Raw genomic sequence first — 10,263 nt, 5'->3', positions numbered from 1 at the left:
CAAGTTGGTGGTGAGTGTGAGTGCTTAAGTCCCTGCGGCGGGCCACAGACTCCAGCTGCACACTGGTGGTGGTGGTGAGGTGGTGGAGCCTGGTTTAAAGATGGAAAAAAAAATTTAACAAGCCTCCCGCGCATGCGCTCTCTCAGCCGGCGGCTCACTCCCCGCCTGGAGCCTCGTGGGGCCCCAAACACTTGGCCCCCAGAGGGAGCACGTCGCGCGTTCACGCAGTCTCCAAGCCTAGGCGGGCGCCTGCGCACTAGCGTTCTGGACCCGCGAGCCCGGGGTTATTAGAGGTGGAGCGCAAGGAGGGCCCGCGGTAGGAGGCGGCCGCCGTTACGGCGCGAGCGTGGTCACGTGGTCGCTGGTCATCACCGCCGCCACCACCCCTCCCGCCCTGTTCTCTTTCTGGTCGGGCCGGTCGGTTCCAGGAGCGCCTGGCAGAGACTGAGAGGGGGAGAGAGAGATTGAAAGAGGAGGGAGGAGGAGGATTCAGGGAGTAGGAGCTGGGGAGCCCTTCTGCGCCACAGGTAAAATAAAATGATGATGATCGTAAAAAAGCTGAGCCCTCTGAGCGCCTCTGCCTTCCTCCAGTGCATCCCCCACATGCAATGACTCCTGCCCCGGCTTCCCCCTCAGCCTCTCAGGAGGAACCCCCGTGCTGCCTCCCTTTTAGTTGCTGCTGTAGCTACTACCTCCGCACGGGAAGGCCTGAGGGTGCGGGTGCTGCCGCAGCTGTCGGCGGGTAAGCGCACCGCCCCGTGCGTGTTCGCTTCCCGGGCGGCGTGCGGGTTGGGTGGCGGGGGGAGGCTCCCCAGCTCCAGGGCAGGAGGGCGGGGAGACTGCCTTCCTTAGCCTGCCTGCTTTACCCTCCTCGAGAGATTGGGGTCTGGGCTGCGAGACCAGCTGCAGCCAGAGGGCAGAGCATGGTGGTTGGACGAAGGCTCAACTTCCTACTTGGTAAATTTCCCTGTTCATTTCAGCGCTGGGTAGCACGCTTCCTCCACAAGCCGGAAACGAAACTGACCGGCAATCCCAAATCTTTTAAAATGCAACCTTTACAAAAGATAGAAACCTTTCTCACCTTTGAGGCAACCAAAGATACCTTGTTTTAGTGCGACTTAAGTTTATTCATCTTTAAAAACGTGCAAGTTGAGAGGCCTTTCAGGATGCGAGAAAAACTTCGCTGAGGGTGAAAGTTATTTCCCCCACCCTACCTTTCCTGGAAAAACGAACACAAATCTCTCAAAACAATTTTCGGTTCTACAAATGACTTTTTTATACTAGTTTTAATTCTGGGAATATGATATATGCTTAAAATATACATCCTTAAGCTTTTTAAAAAATGACTTTTAAGGAAAAAGTTTCAGTTGTCGACTTTAAATTGGACCGAATCCTGAAATTTTAGCTCGCAGATTGCATACCTTTGGACCGGATTTCGCAGAAATTTCTAGACCCAGTCATTCTTTTGTGCTCTTTGGACAGTAAAATATAGTCACAATAAAATTATTGCATGTTATTAGTTTTGTGCTGATGCACTAAATAGTGACTCATGGCAGAAAGCATTAACTGTAGACGTCGTTGAAAATAGTATAAATCTTTTGAACACTCCTGATATCACTGGTAAAGAAATCCAATTATATGTTGGTTATTTCTCATAATGAGGTTTTCTGATTCCACATCTTTCTAATTTTCACAGCATATATCTGAATTCACATGGAAAATCGATCATTTTAAAATGATACAGCTATGCGGTAGTCATCTAGAACATTGCTTCTCAAACTTTAATGTACATAAGAATCCTTTGGGACTCTTGTTTAAAAATGCCAATTCTGGCTCAATGGATCTGTGATTCACCTTGCTATGCTTCTAGATGCTGCTGGACAGGGAACCATCCTTGAGCTGCAAGGATGTAGATAACTTGTGTGATAAGAAATAAAAAAGATGTGTCATTGAACAAGTGTCTTTTAATAATTCACACTGGCTGTAGATGTGGCTTGAGAGAAAGGGCAACTAGCAGGGTGAACTGAGAAGACTTCCCTTAGGGAGATCCCTTACACAGAGTGAGCAGGCCAAGTTTGGGTTTCAGGGAAGGGGATAGCAGCTGAATTGGGGGGCTGCGCCACCCAGGAAGAGTGCAGGTACCAGGGGTGTATGCTGTGTGCTCTGTGAATTTTCCATGGAAGCTTGGTGTACTTCCAACTGAAGAAATTGCTCAGCTATTGGTAGCTGTGTTTTATCAACATGTTTCTGAATGCACTGCTGGGATGAGTTTCTTTAATTGGTGGAAGTATTGAGTGTGTGCTCTTTTCTCTGAAATGCAGCCTCATGGAGAATTGCTGTCTTGAGCATTGGAAGTGAACTTTTTAAACAATTAAGGGTCTCCACCTGTAGAGAGTATGCTAAGTGGATTCAGATTTTTTCCTAGTGTAATGAAATATAAATTAAAAAGTTTGAAAGTGTCATACAAACCCTCAAATACTTTATGTACATAAAAATGGTCATATTGTACTTAACTTTAAAACAACTTTATGGAAGTATAACATCAAGTATTTTTATACTGTAATTTTTATAATCATTAGTTCTTACTTTACCACTGTTTCTTTATGTTGTTAAATAATACATACGACAGTACTTTTGAAGTACTCACTAAGTGCCAGGCACTGTTCTAAGCACTTTACCAATCTTAACTCATTTAATCCTCACAATAACTTTTAAGGAGACTGAAATAGAGAGAGGGTGAAAGTCACTTGCGCAGGTTTACACAGCTAATGCTCAGCTGGGGTTCCGGTTGGCTCACTCTGGAGTCCACGCTTTTAACAATTCTTTGTGCTGCCTTTTTAGAAGATAAATTAATGATATTCTTTTATGTCTTTTTTCCTGTTGTTAAGAATTATGAGCTTTTCTTTCATTTTAAAATTCAAAATCGTCATCCTTTTTAAAATTTCTCCTATTTCCCATTTAGAAATAAACTAGTATTAGTTCTTCAATGTTTGTAATCATTTGTGAATAGAATACTGAAATTTGCAAAGACTTATTTTGTTTGCACTCGCTTGCTGGACCAGTCTCTTCAGTTTATATGTCACTAATAAATGTAAAAGTAGTATCTGCTTCTGTTTGACCCAGCAAGTTTTCAGCCCTTTAGTTCCTGCCTGTGCCTCAACTCAAGACATGTGTATGGGTTTTTTTGGCTAGATAGGCAGAGATCTGGAATGTAGGATTTCTGTGTTAGCATTTTGTATCTTTAGCATCTAGTATAGGTCCTGGCATGCAGTAGTGCTCATTAGATATCCATTAGTTTGTATGAAAAATATCTAAAGATAGTATCATTCAGTCATTGTTCTGTGCTACATGCAGTATCTGTGACTGACTCCATGAAAATATTTAGTAATTCCAGATTTATTATTTGTCTTTTCTTAATTTATTACTTTTTGAGAGAAAGGAAGCAGGGGAGAGAAAGAGAAAGGTCAGTTTGTTATTCTGCTTCATTTATGCATTCATTGGTTGATTCTTGTACATGACCTTGGATCAAACCCACAACTTTGGTGTATCTGGATGACACTGTAACCACCTGAGCTACTAGGCCAGTGATTTTCCTTAACTCGGTTGCCTAGGAAAGGTGGTTATTATATTACTTTTTTTTTAAACAAAATAGGTATAAGAGGTTTGAAATAAGCACTGTAGACATTTGCAAACTTTCATAAATTTTTGTAGGTCAGGAAGTCTACATTTAGAAAAATGATTTATTTTCTAAAATTGATTAGGCTTAATTTTATGTGATAATTTATGACAGAATAGTTATGTTGTATCTGTTTAAAGCAAATGATGCTATGGATGTATATCTTAGGTCAAGTAATTAGAGTGTGATTGTTTAGCCTGCCATGAGAAATTTTTTCTTCCATTACAAAAATTAATGCCTATTGTGGAAATTTTAGAAAAATGATAAAAAATAATTACCCACTCTGTTGCAAGTTTTTAAAAGTTTTCTTCAGGGTTATTTTGCCTTGAGAGAGGCTGAAAAAAAGTTAGATTTGTACTGCAAGTACCAGTTTTGAAAGATGGGTCACAATTTTGGGCAGCAGGAGTGTTTTAGTGTTACTAAAAATTGGTTCTTAAATAAGATGAAAAGTCTGAACCAAAGTCATTAGGTCTCCACTTTTTTTGTAGTGGGTCTTCAAAATACTTAGGTTAGTGAGAAGTAACTTCTGACGCAACTACTTTGGGGAGACGCTTCCTCCTTCTGATGGAATTGGGGTGATAACAGTGTAAGTAAACTGACTCTAAATTACAGGCCCTGGCTGCAGAGGCCTGCACTCTGTATCCTGATGATTACCGGGGATCAGTATGGACCTGTTTAGAATTTCCCAGAATGGGTACCTTTGGAGTTGTCTCAGTGGCTACCTTGCAGGTTAACTCTAACAGGAGTTACTAATATTACATCTCTTGCCATCCTGGGGGGTGAAACAGTGGATTGATTATCCTGGATCTCTGGTAGGGCTTCCAGTCGGAGATGGAGTCGATAGGAGATGGGCAGGTGGTACCACTATTTTCATCTTTGTTTACCACATTCATTAAACTAGGCTTCATGAAATCCAAGAGTCTTGTGGTGAGAACAATCATTTGGATAGGTAGATGTGTGTGGTATAGTGAGGCTTGAGATAAATTGCCTCCCTTTTCCAACCTTCATTTCTGTGAACTCATTTAGGGCTAATTTTAATTTCTTTATCCTGTGTATCGTGTGTGTGTTGTGTGTATATATTGTTAGATATATACAGATAAACATGAGTATGTGTAGATTTACCTGCCATCGGTTTTTAAAACCAAAAGTGGATTCTTGCCATTTTGGTGCTCGCATTTGTTTTTCACTTAACATTCATATTACGAATGTTGTTACTCTTCCACATAATTTTTAGTGGTTCCATAATATCCAACATCTCATTGTGTGAAGGTACGATAAGCAGTCCTCCATTCTGCAACACCTGGATTCCTTTCAGTCATTATGACCAGCAGTGCCACACTATCATTATTGTAGCTAATATCCCTTCGTGCAGGTGCAGTATTATTTATGAAGGAAAAATTGTTGTGAGTGGAATTATTAGGTCAAAATATATGCCCATGATTGATACACATGGCCAGATTGCCCACCAGAAAGGTTGTATCACTTTATCCCTTACTACAAAGCTTGCTGCTATTGGGTATTGCCATCTCTTCTTTATTTTACATTTTATTAGGGTATAATTGACTTTATTCTCTCTCCCCTTCTCTCACAGGTTTTAACATTTTCTGTAGTTACATTTTGCTTTTCCTTTGTGTATGTTACAGGCTTTTTCTACCTTATGTTTATATAGCTGCTAATTTATATTTCAATCCTCCTCATACTTTTTCAATTTTACATTTCAGGTTTGCAGAACATGTTTGGTTCTGTAGTTGAAATATAGGTTTTAAAAATTTTAAAGCTTTTTATTAGCCCATTTTCTCGGTACTATTTAATGAATGATCTATTCTTTCTCCGTGGGTATCAGAAGCTTTATCATTTGGCCTTCTATTCAGTCCACTGTATTCTATTTTTTTTTTTACTGTGAATGTGATTTCTCTCTCTGCCTGTGTGTGTGTCTGTATTTTTTACCAGACTTTTGCTGGTAAATAAAGATTTGCTGATTTTTTAATGTGTATTTATTTTGTAACTAGTCACTTTCTAAATCTATTTATTAAACAGTTTTTGAGTTGATTCTCTTACATTTTCCATGTAGATAAGCATACCCTACCATTGAAGCCATCCATTTTTATGTAAGGCTTTTTTCTTTTCTTTTTTTAAAAGACTTATAACATTTCCTTTTAGAAAGGGGAAGGGAAAAAGAGAGGGAGAGAAACATCAATGTGTGGTTGCCTCTTTTGTGCCCCCTACTGGGGATGTGGCCTGCAGCCCAGGTATGTGCTGACTGGCAGTCGAACCGGTCACCCTTTGATTTGTAGGCTGGCGCTCGCACCAGCCAGGTATATATAAGGTTTTTCATGATTAATTTTTATTTATGACAGCTATGTTGGAATGATTTTCTTAATTTCATTGACTTGAAATATGTTTCGATATGTTGTCACTGTGAATTGATGTACTCAGCTCCCAGAAAGCTGTTCCACCAAATGATCTCTGTTACGGGCTCTGAATGTGTCCCTGACAAAATTCATAACTTGAAATCCTGCTCCCCTTCCCAGATGACACTAGGAGGTGAGACTTTGGGGAGGTAACTAGGATTAGATGAGGTCATGAGGGTAGAGACCTCATGAATGGGATTGGTGCCCTTCTGGAGTCACCAGAGAGTTTGCTCCCTCTCCCCGGCCTGTGAGGACACCTCCGGAAGTCAGCAGTGTGCAACCTGGTTGGGGTGGTTCAGCCCTCAGAACTGTAAGAAATAAACTTCTGTTGTTTATACGCCACTCCGTCTGTGGTATTTTGTTATAGCAGCTGGAACTAAGACAGTCTCTAAGGATCTTCCTAGCTCAAAAGATTTGTGATTCTACTCTGTCAAAAGACACAGCTCTGTGGTAGTTTATGTTAAAATTATTGTGGTTGTCTAGCTCTACCTCCTGAGCAGTTACTCTGAGATTTTTGCATTTTTATCTCCTTAGAGCAGGGGTGTCAAACTCATTTTCACCGGGGGCCACATCAGCATCACAGTTGCCTTCAAAGGGCCGAGTGTAATTTTAGGACTGTGTAAATGTAACTTCTTAAATTTAAGCAAGAGCTCGGCGCTGCCTCCCGGTAGAAACCAGGTGCCTGCTGGATACAACAAGGTAGAGGGCTGGAGTCAGCCTGTGGGCCTTGTGTTTGTCACCTGTGCCTTAGAGCTTGAAGATTTTTTTTCTACGTGGTTTGGCAGAAATTAAAAGACAAGACTGATAGACTATAGAGATCAGACTGTACAACCTTGTATTTGCTTGTTTGCAGTATTGAATATCATTTTTTTCTGGTCAGATGGTGTAATTTTTTACTCCTTATGGTGAGTTTTTCTTCTTTTTCAAGCTAAGGCCCTGCTTGGTCTACTTAAAGATCTCCAAGCCAGATTTTGTAGTTGTCAAACTGTAATGGAAACACTGAGAAGTGATAAATGGCCCAGGAAGCAGTGAGAGGGCAGAAATGCAGAGGTGAGGATGGGGAAGTATCTTGGACGTCAGCTCTTCTCCCTGGCTCGCTTTTTATTTTCCGATTATCTTCTGGACTTCTTCAACTCTGCCCTTTTAATGATGTTCTGGCTTTCTGTTTATATTTTGTTTTCTTTCAGAGGGTGGCTCTTCTCCATGCTTTCTGCTTTGGGCATGAGGACAGATGCTTTGCTACAGTCTGGGAAGGGGTCCTAATCAGTGCCCCTAATTTACTCCCTTCTCATCACCAAAACCACAAGTTAAACGCTCTTACCGGTGGCCATTATGCACCTTACCTTGCAAAGCCTGTGGCAAAACAATGATTACACTTGAGTTTTCTCATAATGTAAAACTACTGCTTTGGAAGTGTTAACAAAATGAGAGAGAGATACTTTATAAAGACAGATTGTCAGAATTATTGGGTGGTCGAGGACTGCAGAGGGGATAGTGAGAGATTAGTGTTACAAAGATGGAAAAAAGCTTCTGAAGACTGCTATCTTAGCTCTCACACCCTGATTTCCCCCTGAGCTTTAGATCCCTGTGTCTGGTGGCCTGCTGGCTAACTTTGGGTGGACTACAGAAAACTCAAAGTCTGTATGTCTGCAACTGAATACACCATCCCCTCTTCCAAAATCTGTCCCTGCTCCGAAGTTCGTTATCTCAGTGGATGGCATCAGCATCTCTCTAGTTGTTCAAGTCAGAAACCTAGAAGACACATTTTACCCTCTTTTTCTAAATTTTCACTTAATGGCATCAAGCTCTATGCATTCTACCTCTTGATTCCATTGTCTCTTGATCCCCACCACTTCTACTCTGGCAAATTTCTTGATTTGCCAGATTTACCATCTCTTAACGTTTCTGTAAGGTTTTCTGACTGGTGTCTCTATAGCCAGGCAATCTTTTTTAAGCTCTTACCTGATTGTCATCCTCTAGAGCTTAGGTCTTCGGTACTCTTTGTTAGTACTTGTTTCTCAGTCTTATGTCTCCTTCTTCAGCCTCCCCCATACTCTGTGATTTCATTTTAAAGTACCATAATCTTTTTTTAACTTTATGATTCTATTTGCCCCAAGCCCGAAATATTCTGTTTCTTGTTCTTACTGCAGTGTGAGGTCTTAGCTTAAATGCCACATCCAGGAAGCTCCGTTATGCTACTAAGTCTTGAGTTGCATGCCCTTCCTATTTGGCCAGATACCCTGCACTACTCCATAACATTTATGTATTAAATTGTCCTTTTACCTAAGAGTCTGTGTCTCACTTTTGACTGCTCTATGAGCACCAAGGCCATATACATCATCTTTACTCCTGGTGCCATGCCTATTAAAAGTAGATGTCATACCAGGTACTGAAAATATAGCAGTAAATAAGAGGGTAGTCCAGTTATCAACTACTGTGTGATAAACCACTCCAAAATTTAGTAGTTCAAGACAACATTAATAATTATTTACTTATGATTTTATGACTTGTGTAGCACTTGGTAGGGGTAGTTTATCTCTGTCACGTGGTGTCAGCTCATTGTTGGTTGGTTTCCGCATCCAAGATGTCTCACTCACGGGGTTGGCAGTTGATTTCCGGCTGCTGCCAGCGAGCTCAGTAGGGCTGTTGATCAGAGCACCTACACGAGGCCTCTTCATGTGGCCTGGGCGTGAAGCAGAGAGGGTGTCCCAAGGCCAAGCATTCTAAGGGGTAGGAAGTAGAAGCAGCTAGTCCTCTTTAAGGCTGTTCCTGGAACTGGCGAGCATTACTTCTGCTCTATTCAGCCGGTTAAACAGGCAGAATCAGCCCAGATTCAATTCCACGTAGGAAGGAGAATTAAACTCCATCTTCTAATGGAGAAAGTGGCAAAGAATTTGTGACTACGCTGAATCTACTACACAGACCAAAAAAACAAACAGAAAATAAAACTACAAAAGTTGTTGAGTGGGTTAATTTCTGTCTGTACATTCAGCCTTCTAAGTATCATGATCATTTGTCATTAATAGAAAAATAAAGTAGAACATACAGTGAAATTTTAAAAAGTAATTTTTATTCCCACCCTTCTTAATTAGTAACTGTTTTCTGTTATTCATATAGTTTCTAATTTTTACATCTTAATTTAGCATGTAACTTCTAATTTTAATTAGTTTTGTGTCCTATTTCAATATATTGTCTTTCATAAATCCTTTTGCACCAGTGTTATTATCTAAGTATAGTTCTGGAAGTGGGGTTGTATGAAAGGTCTGTATAATTTAGATTTTGATTGCTTATTGTCAAACTGCCTGATAAAAAGATGATACTAATTTGTACCCCAACTTTTAGTGTAGAATGTAAATTACATTTGTTTACAACTTTGCTACCTGAAGGTATTGTAAATCATTTTATATGGCTAACCTATTGGCAAAAACTGACAAATTGCTTTTATTTTTTCACGAATACCTATTTAAGTCTTTTGTCCAATTTTGGTGGAATTTTTTTTTACTGATTTTTCCAGAGCTCTTTGTATATTGTAGATATCAGATCTTTGCCTATCATATACAACCAAACCCCAATTTTGTCTTTTAACTTTGCTTATACATTTAAAAAATTATTATGAAGAATTATTACATTTTTATGTACCTCTTTATTTTTATGATTTTGTTTCTTGGCAAAAACTGTGTTAAACTCAGTTCTTCTTATTTCTCTCTCTTTTAAACCACTCTGGCCAATCTTCCAGGAGTTTCAGGTACAGATTTTGTACACATACCTGTTGCCTCAGTAGAGCAATGAATTCCATAGTGATAATACAGCTTTCTTTCTAGGGAATTAATTTCAGACTCTTGTCCATCTCTTACTAGTTTTATAATGGAATTGATCTATTTTGGGACTTGGGAAAATTTTATCCTGGGCCCTAGTAGTGAGTGATGCTGAACACAGACAAATTGTTCCTTGCTGTCAGTGTTAGACTTTTGTACAAGATGAAACTTTTAGTGATGAAGTATAGAAATATGAAACCTTTTAATATTGAACACAGTATAATATGGGGTTATATGCACAGAATAATTTCTGGAGAAGAATTATAAATGCTAAAATAAAATTTTTTCCTTGAAAGGTAACATGACAGTAAGAAATTGCCAGGTGGAATTCTGAATGCAAGCAGGAATTCAGAGTAGCAAG

General features: G+C 40.0%; 1 protein-coding gene across 1 annotated transcript in view; it reads left to right on the top strand.

Annotated features, from left to right (window-relative positions):
- The first annotated feature begins 359 nt into the window (after positions 1 to 359).
- TBC1D5 (TBC1 domain family member 5) overlaps positions 360 to 10,263 on the top strand; it is a 476,007-nt gene continuing 466,103 nt past the window's right edge. The window contains exon 1 of the mRNA XM_037061363.1: positions 360 to 527. The gene's annotated coding sequence lies outside the window, so the exon portion shown is untranslated. The remainder of the gene's footprint in view (positions 528 to 10,263) is intronic.

Source organism: Sturnira hondurensis, unplaced genomic scaffold, assembly GCF_014824575.4.
Source record: "Sturnira hondurensis isolate 20B ecotype Veracruz unplaced genomic scaffold, ASM1482457v3 Scaffold0013299, whole genome shotgun sequence".
Classification (NCBI taxonomy): Eukaryota; Metazoa; Chordata; class Mammalia; order Chiroptera; family Phyllostomidae; genus Sturnira; species Sturnira hondurensis.
This window is presented reverse-complemented; position numbering and strand designations above follow the sequence as displayed.